At 45.9% G+C, this 18666-nt stretch overlaps 1 protein-coding gene across 5 annotated transcripts in view; it reads right to left on the bottom strand.

Moving 5' to 3' along the window:
* fndc3ba (fibronectin type III domain containing 3Ba) overlaps positions 1–18666 on the bottom strand; it is a gene marked incomplete at its 3' end in the record, with an annotated part of 84123 nt that overhangs the window by 54988 nt on the left and 10469 nt on the right. The window contains 2 exon segments of one of the 5 annotated variants that reach the window (XM_029744677.1): positions 9423–9508; positions 9629–9742. 5 annotated transcript variants of the gene reach the window in all.

Here is an 18666-nt window from a genome sequence, read left to right as displayed (position 1 = left end):
ACTGCTAAAATGCTGCTAGCGGAACCTGGTACAGCAATGCTGCGTGCGACAAACTGTGCAGACATTTTCCAGAATCAATGTTCATCGATACTCCTGTTTAGTAGCGTCTGCTCTTCACGCAGTTTGAGGAGTTGAGACATAACAAGGGTATCGGTAGAAAGTTAACTTCTCCTCTATCACAGTAAAATAACTTCTCTGTGAGTTTCCGTGTCCATATGAGCGAGTTGAAACCACTTGTCAGAGAGGGAAAAAGTCATCTCTCATCTTTGTTGTTGTGAGTGGCAGGGGGAGGGGCTTGGTGTGTGTAAACAGAGAGGAAGAGGCGAAGTGAGACGTTTCACTCTCGCCAAACTCTGTCCTAAGCTTATCGCCTGCCTACATGACTTTAGAACAACGACTCCCATTGTCAGGGCGGAGACATGAGCATCTGATCATTATATACAGATCTCTGGTGTAAATGGGAAGGCACACACAGCACAGAAGGAGCGAAGGAGACATGTGGACATAGAAACTATTTGGAATATACGCAAAAACATACATTCAAATTACTTGGATATATCGCCCTGTCTTAACACACACACACACACACACACACACACACACACACACACACACAGACCACAGGAGAGAAAGAGGAACAGAGCGAAACAAAGGGAGTGAGAGGAGGAGAGATTGAGGGAGAGATGGTGCACTGTCTGCAAAAGTAATGTGGGTGAATTAGACAGAACTGATGACCCTATACTGACGCAGCGTTTCACACACACACACACGGAAACACACACACACGGAAACACACACACACACGGAAACACACACACACACGGAAACCCACACACACACACGGAAACCCACACAGACATCATTCCTTTCCTAGTGTACTGTATAAGGGACGGTATTGATTTCCAGAGAGGATAAAAAGTCTGATTGAAAAATTCCACAGGAACACAATCATCCACTTGTCTGGAGTGTGTGTGTGCATGTGTGTGTCTGCTGTTAGACAGAGAGTCCTGTGTAACAGCGCCTCTCTAATATAACATTACACACGAGACACTAAGGTGTCATACACCCACACACTTCCCCACGGATAAAGAGAACATAGTCATTCAGAACCTGACCTCAGCATGCCACAGTAATCACACACACACACACACACACACACACACACACACACACACACACACACACACACACACACACACACACACACACACACACACACACACAGCTTGTCACTCCTGACCCGAGGCTTCTCATCCACCTAACAGACTGTCTGTCCACATCAAGTCTCCCCCACATGACAGAGTGGGAGAGAGTTGGGAACTTTTGTGAGTGTAATGTTGACTGTTTAATTTGTATTGTTTAATTCACTTTTGTTTATTATCTATTTCACTTGTTTCCTATGCCATATGTTTCCCCTTGAATTGAATTGAGAGAGCGAGAGAGAGCGAGAGAGAGATAGCGAGAGAGAGAGATAGCGAGAGAGAGAGATAGCGAGAGAGAGAGAGAGAGAGAGAGAGAGAGAGAGAGAGCGAGATAGAGAGAGAGAGCGAGAGAGAGAGCGAGAGAGCGAGAGAGAGATAGCGAGAGAGAGATAGCGAGAGAGAGATAGCGAGAGAGAGATAGCGAGAGAGAGCGAGCGAGAGAGAGAGCGAGAGAGCGAGAGAGAGAGAGCGAGAGAGCGAGCGAGAGCGAGAGAGAGCGAGAGAGAGAGCGAGAGAGAGATAGCGAGAGAGAGATAGCGAGAGAGAGCGAGAGAGCGAGAGAGAGAGCGAGCGAGAGAGAGCGAGAGAGAGCGAGAGAGAGCGAGAGAGAGAGCGAGAGAGAGCGAGCGAGAGCGAGCGAGAGAGCGAGAGAGCGAGAGAGAGCGAGAGAGAGCGAGAGAGAGCGAGAGAGAGCGAGAGAGAGAGAGAGAGAGCGAGAGAGAGAGAGAGAGAGAGAGAGAGAGAGAGAGAGAGAGAGAGAGAGAGAGAGAGAGAGAGAGAAGGGGAAAGGAACAACTGCAGTGCTATGCGAGGTCAAAGAAGGAATGAAGGATTGAAAAAAGGGAGACATGAGCTCTACATGCAGGTATGCATACTGCTAGCTGTTTCCTCCGGCGTGCATGTGCGTGCGTGTGTGCGTGTGTGTGTGTGTGTGTGTGTTTACAGTAGAGAGAGGAGCCAAATGCTAGCAGACGGGCTGAGATGACATCACTAGGGCCTGGAGTTTTTCCTAGAGCATCACACTAGCAACTGAAAAGTTCCTCTCATCCCTCATACCATGTGACCTGCCCAGGGAAAACTCCAGGCTCCAGACATTATCAATGACAACAACACTTCAGCCAACTACAGATCAATAGCGAGAGAAACGCACAATCAATCAATCTATCAAATGTATTTATAAAGGCCTTTTTAAATCAAACGTCGTGCTGCCTTTCCTTTCCTCCTCTAGAGGATAGTTATCATGCAGGTTTTAGGGAAACAGCTTGAAAGGGTGTATTGTGCAGTGTAATGGTTACTACTACTCTACACATGGTGGGAAACTGTCCCATTCAACTGTTCTGGCCCTAAAAAAGGTATTCAGACCAGGAGTACACACACACACACACACACACACACACACACACACACACACAAACATAGGAGTACCTTTGTGAGAGAGTGGGTAGGGGAGATATGAGGAGGGGGAGGGGAGAGAGAACGGGGTAAGAATGTTAACTTTGAGGAGAACACACACTCAGAGACAGAGAGGCTCTGTATAGGCGACGGGACTCTCCCAGGATTCCCTGGCCTGCCAGCTTTCTGCCACATGTGCAGTGTGTGTGTGTGTACAGACTCGCTCCAAACAGAGTATGCTGTCTCTATACCTACAAGAAAGAGAGAGAGGCTGTGTGTGTGTGTGTGTGTGTGTGTGTGTGTGTGTGTGTGTGTGTGTGTGTGTGTGTGTGCGGGCGTGTGGGTGTGTGTGCGTGCGTGCGTGTGTGTGTGTGTGCGCGTGTGTGTGTGCGTGTGTGCGTGTGTGCGTGTGCGCGTGTGCGTGTGTGCGCGCGCGCGTGTGTGTGTGTGCGTGCGTGTTCGTAGTTGTAGTTATTCTGCCCTGTAATTGCTGTAATGATATGTCATCCACAGAGAGGAACTCAGCACGGGTGGGGTGGAATGCCTCCCACACACGTTTAAACAGGTCTCTATGTACACTGTGAGAGCTGAGGCCTTGGGGGTAGGCTTTTAGAGAGCCTTGATTTAACACCTGAGGAAGGAAATAGAAGGACAGGCACACACACATTACAACTGTAGGAAGTTGTAGAAACAGACAGTACTACATAGCATAATATGTTCCTAATTGTTTACGGTATGACGGTATTTGACGGTATTGATTTTGAATAATAAGCAGTGACATTCTCAGTGATTTCCATGGGTCTTTCTCCATTCTGCTCGTCTAATCAAACTTCAACCAAAAAACTTTTCAACATTTTCAGCAATTTCTGATTTCCAGCAATCATTTGTTGTCATTTCCACACTGCCATGTAGGGCTGCATGATATGGGCCAGAAATTAGGAGGCAAAGTGGGAAGCAGCATTGTTGTCATCAACATCTTGTTGCTACATTGACCATGCAGACTGAAGAGCGAAGGGCCAGTAGTCTCGCGGTCACAGTGGTGCCAACTATCTCTCAGTGAGAATCGCTATTGGCTCCTTGATTTGTCGCTAGATGAAGTATTTGCCGTTGCCGTGACGACGTCACAGCACCAATTTGCCTTGCTGCGGCACAGCTGCGGTTCCCGACATGGCGTTTTCAGCCCCTCCCCGTGTGCTTCTCTGCCTTGCTGTGACTTCTGTTGCCCGGACAGCTTTTCCCACTCTAGGTTGCTACAGAACTTAGTGGGCTAAGTCACTACATGTAATCAAAACCGTGGCAAAACTCCCAAAGGCAGCCTGAAAAGTAGCTGAATTTGTCTCTTTTACCAAGAAAAATCACTGGAGGGGTCTGAAAACTCTCTAAATATAGCGACAAAGTCACTAAACTGGCAACACCGCGTGGTCGAGCAACAACAACTGCGCTCCTTGAGTGACAGGGGATGGGGCTTGGTGAGAGAGGGAGGGAGAGGCTTGGGAGGTATCCAGATGGTCATACCGACCTTGTGCCATACAGGGATATTCAGTAATACCGTCACTGAACACAAGGGGAGATATTTTCAAACCCCGCTGAGCCTTTGTAATCAATGCTAACAAGCATCGCCAACCTTTTATACAGTCTATGTCCTAAACTATTTTCAGTACAGACATCCCAGCTCATAAAGTTGTTCTAGTAATAAAAAAAATGCTACTCACAGTCTGCTGTACCCAGACAACAAATATTAGACAGCTAGACTCTTGACCCAGCAGGGGATTCTCTGCTGTTACCTTCCAAAGCTTGATTTTAGTAGAAGCTAACCACCTAGCTAGATACTAAATTAGCAAACCAAATGCACAACTGCAGAGCATTTGGCACATTTAGACAGTTAACATAACAGTTAGAAGATATCTAGCTGGCAAACATTTAGTTGTGAATTCCATACAGTCACTAGATCACCTGGCGCTCCCTGCACAACAAGGCTCTGGTCTCTGATGGTGGTGTGCTTGTAAACAAACTCCACGTGACTGGGGACTACCTGTAAGCTACATAATGAAAAATGATGTGGCAGGTGAAATGAAGAACTCCATGTCCTTTATCTCATAACGTATTGCACAAGTTGACTGCAGGTATTTACTTAAAAAGTAGCTACGAATATTCAAATGTATTAAAAAAAAAAAGTCTAACTTTCAACAGTATTGAAAAACCATCCCGTGGCTATTTCCAAATACCCCGGTATACATTATACTGTATATACGGTATACATTATACTGTATATACGGTATACCGCCCATGCCTAGGGAGAGAAACGACTCAAGAAGCAGAGTAAACTATAAAAACAGATGTTACACAAGGCACAGTGGTGTATGACATGTAACAAACCAAACATTGAAATACCGTTGCAGAGGGTAAAGTAAAAACCCAAACCGGTCTGTACATCAATACCAGTATACAGTAAAATACGGTATTCCACCCAGCCCTAGACCAGACAGACTGGTACATGTTACTACGGTGACGAAATCCAGGTAAATCTCCATAGAAGGCAGGAACCTAGGAAGAAACCTAGAGAGGAACCAGGCTCTCTCTCTCTCCCGTCTTTCTCCTGTGAATACCAGTCATTCTGTAGATGATTCAGTAGACGAGGTGTGTGTGTATGTGTGTGTGGTTCAGAAAGCGCTGACTTCAGACGTGTCAGTACTTGGCCCAGGAAACGACAGGATCAGCACTTCTCTCTCTCTCTCTCTCCTTTTCTTTCTACCATCTCTCCTATTTCCTTCACTCCTCTTTCCATCTCTCCTATTTCCTTCACTCCTCTTTCCATCTCTCCTATTTCCTTCACTCCTCTTTCCATCTCTCCTATTTCCTTCACTCCTCTTTCCATCTCTCCTATTTCCTTCACTCCTCTTTCCATATCACCCTTTTCCTTCACTCCTCTTTCCATCTCTCCTATTTCCTTCACTCCTCTTTCCATCTCTCCTATTTCCATCTCTCCTTTTTCCTTCTCTTTCATTATCTATTCTTTCTTTCTCTCCTCTCACTGTCTCTCTGACATGTCTCTCCCTCTCTCTCTTGTTAATCTCTCTGGGTTCTCTCTCTCCCTCTCTCTCTTGTTAATCTCTCTGGGTTCTCTCTCTCCTTCTCTCTCCTTCTCTCTCCTCTCTCTATTTTGACTCCTTCTCTGAAACAAACACAGAGAAAAGAAGCAAGAGACAACTCTGACACTAGGCGTTTGATTGGCTGAAATAGGCCTCTGCTCTCTGATAGGCTGTGACAGAGTTAGAACAAGGAGGAAGAGAAGTGAAACAGCAGTGTATTCCCATGGCCAGACGGAGTTATATAACACACACACACCGCCTGGACTAAGATAACACTCACACCGCCAGACAAGGACAACTCCCTCACACACACACACACACACACACACACACCCCCACGGGAGAGATGAGGAGAGGAGAAGGGAGAAGAGTGACCTACTGGGATTGAAACCATGTGTGCCACAAGACTGTATTAGCCCACAAAGCCTAAGTCTAATCATTTTCATTACACACACACACACACACTAGCATAAACAAGTAGCAGTGTTAGCATTATATTATTAGTCCATAGACTGAGCAGATGCGTGTCTTTCAGTGAGCACTCCCTCCCACCTCCTCCTCCTGCTCCTCTTGCAGCTGGCTGGCTGGCTGGCTGTGTGTGTGTGTGTGTGTGTGTGTGTGTGTGTGTGTGTGTGTGTGTGTGTGTGTGTGTGTGTGTGTGTGTGTGTGTGTGTGTGTGTGTGTGTGTGTGGGTGTGTGTGTGTGTGTGTGTGTGTGTGTGTGTGTGTGTGTGTGTGTGTGTGTGTGTGTGGCTGTGGGTTTACTGCCTTCTGGCCTCCTGGCCCCCTGCCCAGCCACACACAGCTACTGCCACGTAGCTGCTAACGCTAACGCTAAGGCTAAGGCCAGCCCAGGGAGAGAAAGAGAGAGAGAGAGAAGCTACAGCGCCACTCCGTTCCTGCATCAAAACATTGCAGGAGACTACAGCGTGCAAACACACACAACATACATAAAAGAACCACAAACAACTATCACATTGTCGTATCAACTAACTAGGTATGACCAGGCCCCCAGTGTCCGGTCTGGAGCAGGAAGTCATGAGCTCTTCTGGTCGGCTACCACGTAGCAACCTAGCAGTGCCAAAAGCGCCGGTCTGCCCTAGAAAGCCTTTGTAAATTACGATCGCCAGGACGACCAAACTATTTTTTCCCCCCGAGGTCTGCTTTGGCCTCTAAAATGTGTTTATTATGACCAAGTTCAATCCCCACTGTGAATTATTTTAAAGTTCACAACAAATGGAGATATTGAATTAAGTAGTGATCCATGCTGACTGCTACATCTGTCCTCACACAGGACCACGTGCTGACACCGACCAATCACGGCTCACGCCCCCATGCACGCTCTTTCCACGTGCACCCAGCAGCATTGGGATGACTCTCTCAGGTAGGATGAAAACGACTACATCGACCATGATCCTTTGCTAGTTACAACCACTTTTTTTTTGGTGCCATTCAGCCCCATTCATCAATAATAGCACACTTCAAATTCAAATAGTTCTGGCTTCATCCGCCATCGGGAGTTTTCCACAGGAATACGTGGATTATATCAGAGCTATAACTATCTACTGGTTTTAATGTATACGGGTTCGACCAATCTGATCTCTCCTTCCCAAAATGCCTTCTGTTGATGGTTGCAGCCACACACCCAGGCCTTTTCCTTTTCATCCCCGTCCTCATCTCCCTCCTCCTCTAGCTCTTCATTCCTCTCCCAATCCCACAGCTCCAGAGCCAGAGGCTCAGCCAGAGCCATGTGTAGCCCAAATTGAGGCACTGATCTTGGGGAGAGCTCTATGTGAGCCCCCCATACCCCCTGGATCTCAGGAGCTCAGACAGACCTACCCTTACTGAGACCAGCGGTGAATATAAAACACACACTGGCCACAGGCTCATGCACACTCCATCATATGGAAATGCACCTAGTCCAAGTGCACATACACAACACAACACAGCACCACAACACCACAACACAGCACCACACCACAACACAACAACACCACAACACAGCACCACAACACCACAACACCACAACACAGCACCACAACACCACAACACAACAACACCACAACACAGCACTACAACACCACAACACAGCACCACAACACAGCATCACACCACTACAACACACCACAACACCACAGCACCGCACCACACCACACCACAGCACCACAACACCACAACACAGCACCACAACACAACACCACCGCACCACACCACCACAACACAGCACCACAACAACACAACACAGCATCACACCACTACAACACACCACAACACCACAGCACCACACCCCAACACCACAACACACCACAACACCACAGCACCACAACACAGCACAGCACCGCACCACAACAACACCACAACACAGCACCACACCACCACAACACAGCACCACCACAACACAGCACCACACCACAACACCACCGCACCACACCACCACAACACCACAACACAGCATCACACCACTACAACACACCACAACACCACAACACAGCACCACACCACAACACAGCACCACACCACAGCACCACAACACCACAACACAGCACCACCACAACACAGCACCAGCACAACACAGCACCACACCACAACACCACCGCATCACACCACTACAACACACCACAACACCACAGCACCACAACACCACAACACACCACAGCACCACACCCCAACACCACAACAACACAGCACCACACCCCAACACCACAACACAGCACCACACCCCAACACCACAACACACCACAACACCACAACACAGCACCCCAACACCACAACACAGCACAGCACAACACCACAACACCACAACCACACCACCACACAACACCACAACACCACAACCACACCACCACACCACAACACAACACCACAACACAACACAGCACCACAACACCACAACTCAGCAGACGGAACCTCGACATGATTTATTGACTGTTATTTGTAATGATGTGGGGTCAATGATCATAAGGGGTCTGACAAACAGTTAGGGTCAGGGGCTAAGGCTTGGGGTTAGAGGTCAAGGTTAGCATGATGTCTATCTCCCATCCTCCTTCCCTCGCTCCTTCCATCCCTCCCTCCGTCCTCCTTATCCTCCCTCTTCCCCACTCACTTCCAAAACATTATTCTCTCTTTTCTGTCCTCTCTTCCTCTCTCCCTTTTCCTTTCCTCGCCCTTTCTTATCATCAGGGAGTGAAAGAGGAAGGGACAGAGAGAGAAAAGAAGAGACAGAAAAATGGAGAGAGAGAGGGAGAGAAGGAGAGGGAGAGAGCAGGGGGGAGGGGTTTGGGGTGGAGTTGTTCCCGCTAAATCATCCCACATGGTTGAGCGTGCTTAGTTTAAGCAAACACTGCTACTTCCTCCTCGTCAGAAGCAAAACACACACACAGACATGCAGACACAGACAGGCAGACACAGACAGGCAGACACAGACAGGCAGACACAGACAGGCAGACACAGACAGGCAGACACAGACATGCAGACACAGACATGCAGACACAGACATGCAGACACAGACAGGCAGACACAGACAGGCAGACACAGACAGGCAGACACAGACATAGACACATTGACCTATGCAATGGCAGCTCAAGCCCTCAAATACAGACAACAAACCCCAGCCCCCACCCACCAACACACACATACCCAGCCCCTATCCTGGCTTAGACATACACTGTACCCCACCACAGCTTCTCTCTCCACTCTAAACCCTGAGGGTTAAACACCTCTGGGCCCTTTACAACACTTGCCTGGCCAATTTTCATCAATCCAGGCCGTTTTTAGGTCCAATGTTTGCGTATTTAGATTTCTGCAAAGCTACATTTCCCGAAATCACCTAAAATGCATAAAAAAACAATGGCTATTTCTCGTTATATAAGCAGTGATTGATGACTTGACACTGACTTGCCAAATAAATGTATTTTGATGTAACAGGTCAAACACAGCAACGACCTACTTGGTGCTGGCGTAAGGTTTTCTATACCGTCTGTCATCCGGTTGATGCTCTCCTTCCTGGTTCTAAGATGGATAATTACAGGAGGCAGGACGAAGGAGCGTCTCAGCTTTTGGTCTTCGAGAAAGGAAGTCAGGACAACAGTAAGTAAACAAAGAGATGTTAGCTAATAGTAGTAGCAGAGATGTTTCTAACCCATTGTTTTATCTGTGGTAGTAGTATTGGCACAGTCGAACGGGGAAACCTGTCTGGCCAAAATGAGGTGCAATAATACCCCTTGTCAGATCAGACAAACAGCACATTTTCACTTCTTTCCTGCCCGTGAAAGCAATAGAGATTTGCGTCAGGCATGGCTACAGGCCATCCAACATTCTGAGTAGTGTTGATACAGCACCTGAAGTCATTCAGCAGTTGCGGTTATCAGTGTGCAGTGATCATTTTGTGGCCACTGACTAAAATAGGGACTGTTTGAAACTGTGTTCTGTTCCCACTGTCTTTCCATGGGGGACAAAGCTCCAGCCATTCGAGGTAAGTTAGGATGCTAGCTAGCTAGTTAGGTGGCTAACACCTGTTGCTAACATTAGTCACTACAAGTCATTTAGGACTATTTGTTTGCCATTCGCAAGTATTTTGTTTGGTATTCTAACGGTAATGTTACCCTGTCCTACTGACTGTTTGCTTATTATTTGGCTTTGTAATGCAATTCTCTTTTCCATTACGTTACTTAAACAATACTGATAACAATTCTCTTTTCTATTACATTACTTAAACAATACTGATAACAATTCCCTTTTCCATTGTTACTTAAACAATAATGATAACAATTGCATTACTCCACACTAGGTGGACAGTAGACTGTAATGTTACTCCACACTAGGTAGACAGTAGACTGTACCGTTACTCCACACTAGGTAGACAGTAGACCGTACTGTTACTCCACACACTAGGTAGACAGTAGACTGTACTGTTACTCCACACTAGGTAGACAGTAGACCGTACTGTTACTCCACACACTAGGTAGACAGTAGACTGTAATGTTACTCCACACTAGGTAGACAGTAAACTGTACTGTTACTCCACACACTAGGTAGACAGTAGACTGTACTGTTACTCCACACTAGGTAGACAGTAGACTGTACTGTTACTCCACACTAGGTAGACAGTAGACTGTACTGTTACTCCACACACTAGGTAGACAGACTGTACTGTTACTCCACACTAGGTAGACAGTAGACCGTACTGTTACTCCACACACTAGGTAGACAGTAGACCGTACCGTTACTCCACACTAGGTAGACAGTAGACTGTACCGTTACTCCACACTAGGTAGACAGTAGACCGTACTGTTACTCCACACACTAGGTAGACAGTAGACTGTAATGTTACTCCACACTAGGTAGACAGTAAACTGTACTGTTACTCCACACACTAGGTAGACAGTAGACTGTACCGTTACTCCACACACTAGGTAGACAGTAGACTGTACTGTTACTCCACACACTAGGTAGACAGTAGACTGTACTGTTACTCCACACTAGGTAGACAGTAGACTGTACTGTTACTCCACACACTAGGTAGACAGTAGACTGTAATGTTACTCCACACACTAGGTAGACAGTAGACTGTAATGTTACTCCACACACTAGGTAGACAGTAGACTGTACCGTTACTCCACACTAGGTAGACAGTAGACTGTAATGTTACTCCACACTAGGTAGACAGTAGACTGTACTGTTACTCCACACACTAGGTAGACAGTAGACTGTACTGTTACTCCACACACTAGGTAGACAGTAGACTGTACTGTTACTCCACACACTAGGTAGACAGAAGACCGTACCGTTACTCCACACACTAGGGAGACAGTAGACTGTACCGTTACTCCACACTAGGTAGACAGTAGACTGTACTGTTACTCCACACTAGGTAGACAATAGACTGTAATGTTACTCCACACACTAGGTAGACAGTAGACTGTACCGTTACTCCACACTAGGTAGAAAGTAGACTGTACCGTTACTCCACACTAGGTAGACAGTAGACTGTAATGTTACTCCACACACTAGGTAGACAGTAGACTGTACTGTTACTCCACACACTAGGTAGACAGTAGACTGTACCGTTACTCCACACTAGGTAGACAGTAGACTGTAATGTTACTCCACATACTAGGTAGACAATAGACTGTAATGTTACTCCACACACTAGGTAGACAGTAGACCGTACCGTTACTCCACACTAGGTAGACAGTAGACCGTACCGTTACTCCACACTAGGTAGACAGTAGACTGTACCGTTACTCCACACTAGGTAGACGGTAGACTGTACCGTTACTCCACACACTAGGTAGACAGTAGACCGTACCGTTACTCCACACTAGGTAGACAGTAGACTGTACCGTTACTCCACACACTAGGTAGACAGTAGACTGTACTGTTACTCCACACACTAGGTAGACAGTAGACTGTACTGTTACTCCACACACTAGGTAGACAGTAGACTGTACTGTTACTCCACACTAGGTAGACAGTAGACTCTAATGTTACTCCACACACTAGGTAGGCAGTAGACTGTAATTTTACTCCACACACTAGGTAGACAGTAGACTGTAATGTTACTCCACACACTAGGTAGACAGTAGACTGTAATGTTACTCCACACTAGGTACACAGTAGACTGTAATGTTACTCCACACTAGGTAGACAGTAGACTGTACTGTTACTCCACACACTAGGTAGACAGTAGACCGTACCGTTACTCCACACTAGGTAGACAGTAGACTGTACCGTTACTCCACACTAGGTAGACAGTAGACTGTAATGTTGCTCCACACACTAGGTAGACAGTAGACTGTAATGTTACTCCACACACTAGGTAGACAGTAAACTGTACTGTTACTCCACACACTAGGTAGACAGTAGACTGTACTGTTACTCCACACTAGGTAGACAGTAGACTGTACTGTTACTCCACACTAGGTAGACAGTAGACTGTACTGTTACTCCACACACTAGGTAGACAGACTGTACTGTTACTCCACACTAGGTAGACAGTAGACCGTACTGTTACTCCACACACTAGGTAGACAGTAGACCGTACCGTTACTCCACACTAGGTAGACAGTAGACTGTACCGTTACTCCACACTAGGTAGACAGTAGACCGTACTGTTACTCCACACACTAGGTAGACAGTAGACTGTAATGTTACTCCACACTAGGTAGACAGTAAACTGTACTGTTACTCCACACACTAGGTAGACAGTAGACTGTACCGTTACTCCACACACTAGGTAGACAGTAGACTGTACTGTTACTCCACACACTAGGTAGACAGTAGACTGTACTGTTACTCCACACTAGGTAGACAGTAGACTGTACTGTTACTCCACACACTAGGTAGACAGTAGACTGTAATGTTACTCCACACACTAGGTAGACAGTAGACTGTACTGTTACTCCACACACTAGGTAGACAGTAGACTGTACCGTTACTCCACACTAGGTAGACAGTAGACTGTAATGTTACTCCACACTAGGTAGACAGTAGACTGTACTGTTACTCCACACACTAGGTAGACAGTAGACTGTACTGTTACTCCACACACTAGGTAGACAGTAGACTGTACTGTTACTCCACACACTAGGTAGACAGAAGACCGTACCGTTACTCCACACACTAGGGAGACAGTAGACTGTACCGTTACTCCACACTAGGTAGACAGTAGACTGTACTGTTACTCCACACTAGGTAGACAATAGACTGTAATGTTACTCCACACACTAGGTAGACAGTAGACTGTACCGTTACTCCACACTAGGTAGAAAGTAGACTGTACCGTTACTCCACACTAGGTAGACAGTAGACTGTAATGTTACTCCACACACTAGGTAGACAGTAGACTGTACTGTTACTCCACACACTAGGTAGACAGTAGACTGTACCGTTACTCCACACTAGGTAGACAGTAGACTGTAATGTTACTCCACACACTAGGTAGACATTAGACTGTAATGTTACTCCACACACTAGGTAGACAGTAGACCGTACCGTTACTCCACACTAGGTAGACAGTAGACCGTACCGTTACTCCACACTAGGTAGACAGTAGACTGTACCGTTACTCCACACTAGGTAGACGGTAGACTGTACCGTTACTCCACACACTAGGTAGACAGTAGACCGTACCGTTACTCCACACTAGGTAGACAGTAGACTGTACCGTTACTCCACACACTAGGTAGACAGTAGACTGTACTGTTACTCCACACACTAGGTAGACAGTAGACTGTACTGTTACTCCACACACTAGGTAGACAGTAGACTGTACTGTTACTCCACACTAGGTAGACAGTAGACTCTAATGTTACTCCACACACTAGGTAGGCAGTAGACTGTAATTTTACTCCACACACTAGGTAGACAGTAGACTGTAATGTTACTCCACACACTAGGTAGACAGTAGACTGTAATGTTACTCCACACTAGGTACACAGTAGACTGTAATGTTACTCCACACTAGGTAGACAGTAGACTGTACTGTTACTCCACACACTAGGTAGACAGTAGACCGTACCGTTACTCCACACTAGGTAGACAGTAGACTGTACCGTTACTCCACACTAGGTAGACAGTAGACTGTAATGTTGCTCCACACACTAGGTAGACAGTAGACTGTAATGTTACTCCACACACTAGGTAGACAGTAGACTGTACTGTTACTCCACACACTAGGTAGACAGTAGACTGTACCGTTACTCCACACTAGGTAGACAGTAGACTGTAATGTTACTCCACACACTAGGTAGACAGTAGACTGTAATGTTACTCCACACACTAGGTAGAAAGTAGACTGTAATGTTACTCCACACTAGGTAGACAGAAGACTGTAATGTTACTCCACACACTAGGTAGACAGTAGACTGTAATGTTACTCCACACTAGGTAGACAGTAGACTGTAATGTTACTCCACACACTAGGTAGACAGTAGACTGTACTGTTACTCCACACTAGGTAGACAGTAGACTGTAATGTTACTCCACACACTAGGTAGACAGTAGACTGTAATGTTACTCCACACTAGGTAGACAGTAGACTGTAATGTTACTCCACACACTAGGTAGACAGTAGACTGTACTGTTACTCCACACTAGGTAGACAGTAGACTGTAATGTTACTCCACACACTAGGTAGACAGTAGACTGTACTGTTACTCCACACTAGGTAGACAGTAGACTGTACTGTTACTCCACACTAGGTAGACAGTAGACTGTAATGTTACTCCACACTAGGTAGACAGTAGACTGTAATGTTACTCCACACACTCGGTAGACAGTAGACTGTAATGTTACTCCACACATTAGGTAGACAGTAGACTGTACTGTTACTCCACACACTAGGTAGACAGTAGACTGTAATGTTACTCCACACACTAGGTAGACAGTAGACTGTACTGTTACTCCACACACTAGGTAGACAGTAGACCGTACCGTTACTCCACACTAGGTAGACAGTAGACCGTACCGTTACTCCACACTAGGTAGACAGTAGACTGTACTGTTACTCCACACACTAGGTAGACAGTAGACTGTACTGTTACTCCACACACTAGGTAGACAGTAGACTGTACTGTTACTCCACACACTAGGTAGACAGTAGACTGTACCGTTACTCCACACTAGGTAGACAGTAGACTGTAATGTTACTCCACACACTAGGTAGAAAGTAGACTGTAATGTTACTCCACACTAGGTAGACAGAAGACTGTAATGTTACTCTACACTAGGTAGACAGAAGACTGTAATGTTACTCCACACACTAGGTAGACAGTAGACTGTACTGTTACTCCACACTAGGTAGACAGTAGACTGTAATGTTACTCCACACACTAGGTAGACAGTAGACTGTACTGTTACTCCACACTAGGTAGACAGTAGACTGTAATGTTACTCCACACACTAGGTAGACAGTAGACTGTAATGTTACTCCACACTAGGTAGACAGTAGACTGTAATGTTACTCCACACACTAGGTAGACAGTAGACTGTACTGTTACTCCACACTAGGTAGACAGTAGACTGTAATGTTACTCCACACACTAGGTAGACAGTAGACTGTACTGTTACTCCACACTAGGTAGACAGTAGACTGTACTGTTACTCCACACTAGGTAGACAGTAGACTGTAATGTTACTCCACACTAGGTAGACAGTAGACTGTAATGTTACTCCACACACTCGGTAGACAGTAGACTGTAATGTTACTCCACACACTAGGTAGACAGTAGACTGTACTGTTACTCCACACACTAGGTAGACAGTAGACTGTAATGTTACTCCACACACTAGGTAGACAGTAGACTGTACTGTTACTCCACACACTAGGTAGACAGTAGACTGTACCGTTACTCCACACTAGGTAGACAGTAGACTGTAATGTTACTCCACACTAGGTAGACAGTAGACTGTACTGTTACTCCACACACTAGGTAGACAGTAGACTGTACTGTTACTCCACACACTAGGTAGACAGTAGACTGTACCGTTACTCCACACTAGGTAGACAGTAGACTGTAATGTTACTCCACACACTAGGTAGACAGTAGACTGTAATGTTACTCCACACTAGGTAGACAGAAGACTGTAATGTTACTCCACACACTAGGTAGACAGTAGACTGTACTGTTACTCCACACTAGGTAGACAGTAGACTGTAATGTTACTCCACACACTAGGTAGACAGTAGACTGTACTGTTACTCCACACTAGGTAGACAGTAGACTGTAATGTTACTCCAAACACTAGGTAGACAGTAGACTGTAATGTTACTCCACACTAGGTAGACAGTAGACTGTAATGTTACTCCACACACTAGGTAGACAGTAGACTGTACTGTTACTCCACACTAGGTAGACAGTAGACTGTAATGTTACTCCACACACTAGGTAGACAGTAGACTGTACTGTTACTCCACACTAGGTAGACAGTAGACTGTACTGTTACTCCACACTAGGTAGACAGTAGACTGTAATGTTACTCCACACTAGGTAGACAGTAGACTGTAATGTTACTCCACACACTCGGTAGACAGTAGACTGTACCGTTACTCCACACACTAGGTAGACAGTAGACCGTACCGTTACTCCACACTAGGTAGACAGTAGACTGTACCGTTACTCCACACACTAGGTAGACAGTAGACTGTACTGTTACTCCACACACTAGGTAGACAGTAGACTGTAATGTTACTCCACACACTAGGTAGACAGTAGACTGTAATGTTACTCCACACACTAGGTAGACAGTAGACTGTAATGTTACTCCACACTAGGTAGACAGTAGACTGTAATGTTACTCCACACACTAGGTAGACAGTAGACTGTACTGTTACTCCACACACTAGGTAGACAGTAGACTGTAATGTTACTCCACACACTAGGTAGACAGTAGACCGTACTGTTACTCCACACTAGGTAGACAGTAGACTGTACCGTTACTCCACACACTAGGTAGACAGTAGACTGTAATGTTACTCCACACTAGGTAGACAGTAGACTGTACTGTTACTCCACACACTAGGTAGACAGTAGACTGTACTGTTACTCCACACTAGGTAGACAGTAGACCGTACCGTTACTCCACACTAGGTAGACAGTAGACTGTACCGTTACTCCACACTAGGTAGACAGTAGACTGTAATGTTACTCCACACTAGGTAGACAGTAGACTGTACTGTTACTCCACACTAGGTAGACAGTAGACTGTACCGTTACTCCACACACTAGGTAGACAGTAGACTGTACCGTTACTCCACACACTAGGTAGACAGTAGACTGTACCGTTACTCCACACTAGGTAGACAGTAGACTGTACTGTTACTCCACACACTAGGTAGACAGTAGACTGTAATGTTACTCCACACTAGGTAGACAGTAGACTGTACTGTTACTCCACACACTAGGTAGACAGTAGACTGTACTGTTACTCCACACTAGGTAGACAGTAGACTGTAATGTTAATCCACACACTAGGTAGACAGTAGACTGTACTGTTACTCCACACTAGGTAGACAGTAGACTGTAATGTTACTCCACACACTAGGTAGACAGTAGACTGTACTGTTACTCCACACACTAGGTAGACAGTAGACTGTAATGTTACTCCACACTTGGTAGACAGTAGACCGTACTGTTACTCCACACACTAGGTAGACAGTAGACTGTACTGTTACTCCACACTAGGTAGACAGTAGACTGTACTGTTACTCCACACACTAGGTAGACAGTAGACTGTACTGTTACTCCACACTAGGTAGACAGTAGACTGTACTGTTACTCCACACTAGGTAGACAGTAGACTGTACTGTTACTCCACACTAGGTAGACAGTAAACTGTACTGTTACTCCACACTAGGTAGACAGTAGACTGTATTGTTACTCCACACACTAGGTAGACAGTAGACTGTAATGTTACTCCACACACTAGGTAGACAGTAGACTGTAATGTTACTCCACACACTAGGTAGACAGTACCGTTACTCCACACACTAGGTATACAGTAAACTGTACCGTTACTCCACACACTAGGTAGACAGTAGACTGTAATGTTACTCCACACACTAGGTAGACAGTAGACTGTACTGTTACTCCACACACTAGGTAGACAGTAGACTGTAATGTTACTCCACACTAGGTAGACAGTAGACTGTACTGTTACTCCACACTAGGTAGACAGTAGACTGTAATGTTACTCCACACACTAGGTAGACAGTAGACTGTACTGTTACTCCACACACTAGGTAGACAGTAGACTGTAATGTTACTCCACACTAGGTAGACAGTAGACTGTACTGTTACTCCACACTAGGTAGACAGTAGACTGTAATGTTACTCCACACACTAGGTAGGCAGTAGACTGTACTGTTACTCCACACACTAGGTAGACAGTAGACTGTAATGTTACTCCACACACTAGGTAGACAGTAGACTGTAATGTTACTCCACACACTAGGTAGACAGTAGACTGTAATGTTACTCCACACAC

This window comes from Salmo trutta, unplaced genomic scaffold (assembly GCF_901001165.1).
Source record: "Salmo trutta unplaced genomic scaffold, fSalTru1.1, whole genome shotgun sequence".
NCBI lineage: Eukaryota > Metazoa > Chordata > Actinopteri > Salmoniformes > Salmonidae > Salmo > Salmo trutta.
This window is presented reverse-complemented; position numbering and strand designations above follow the sequence as displayed.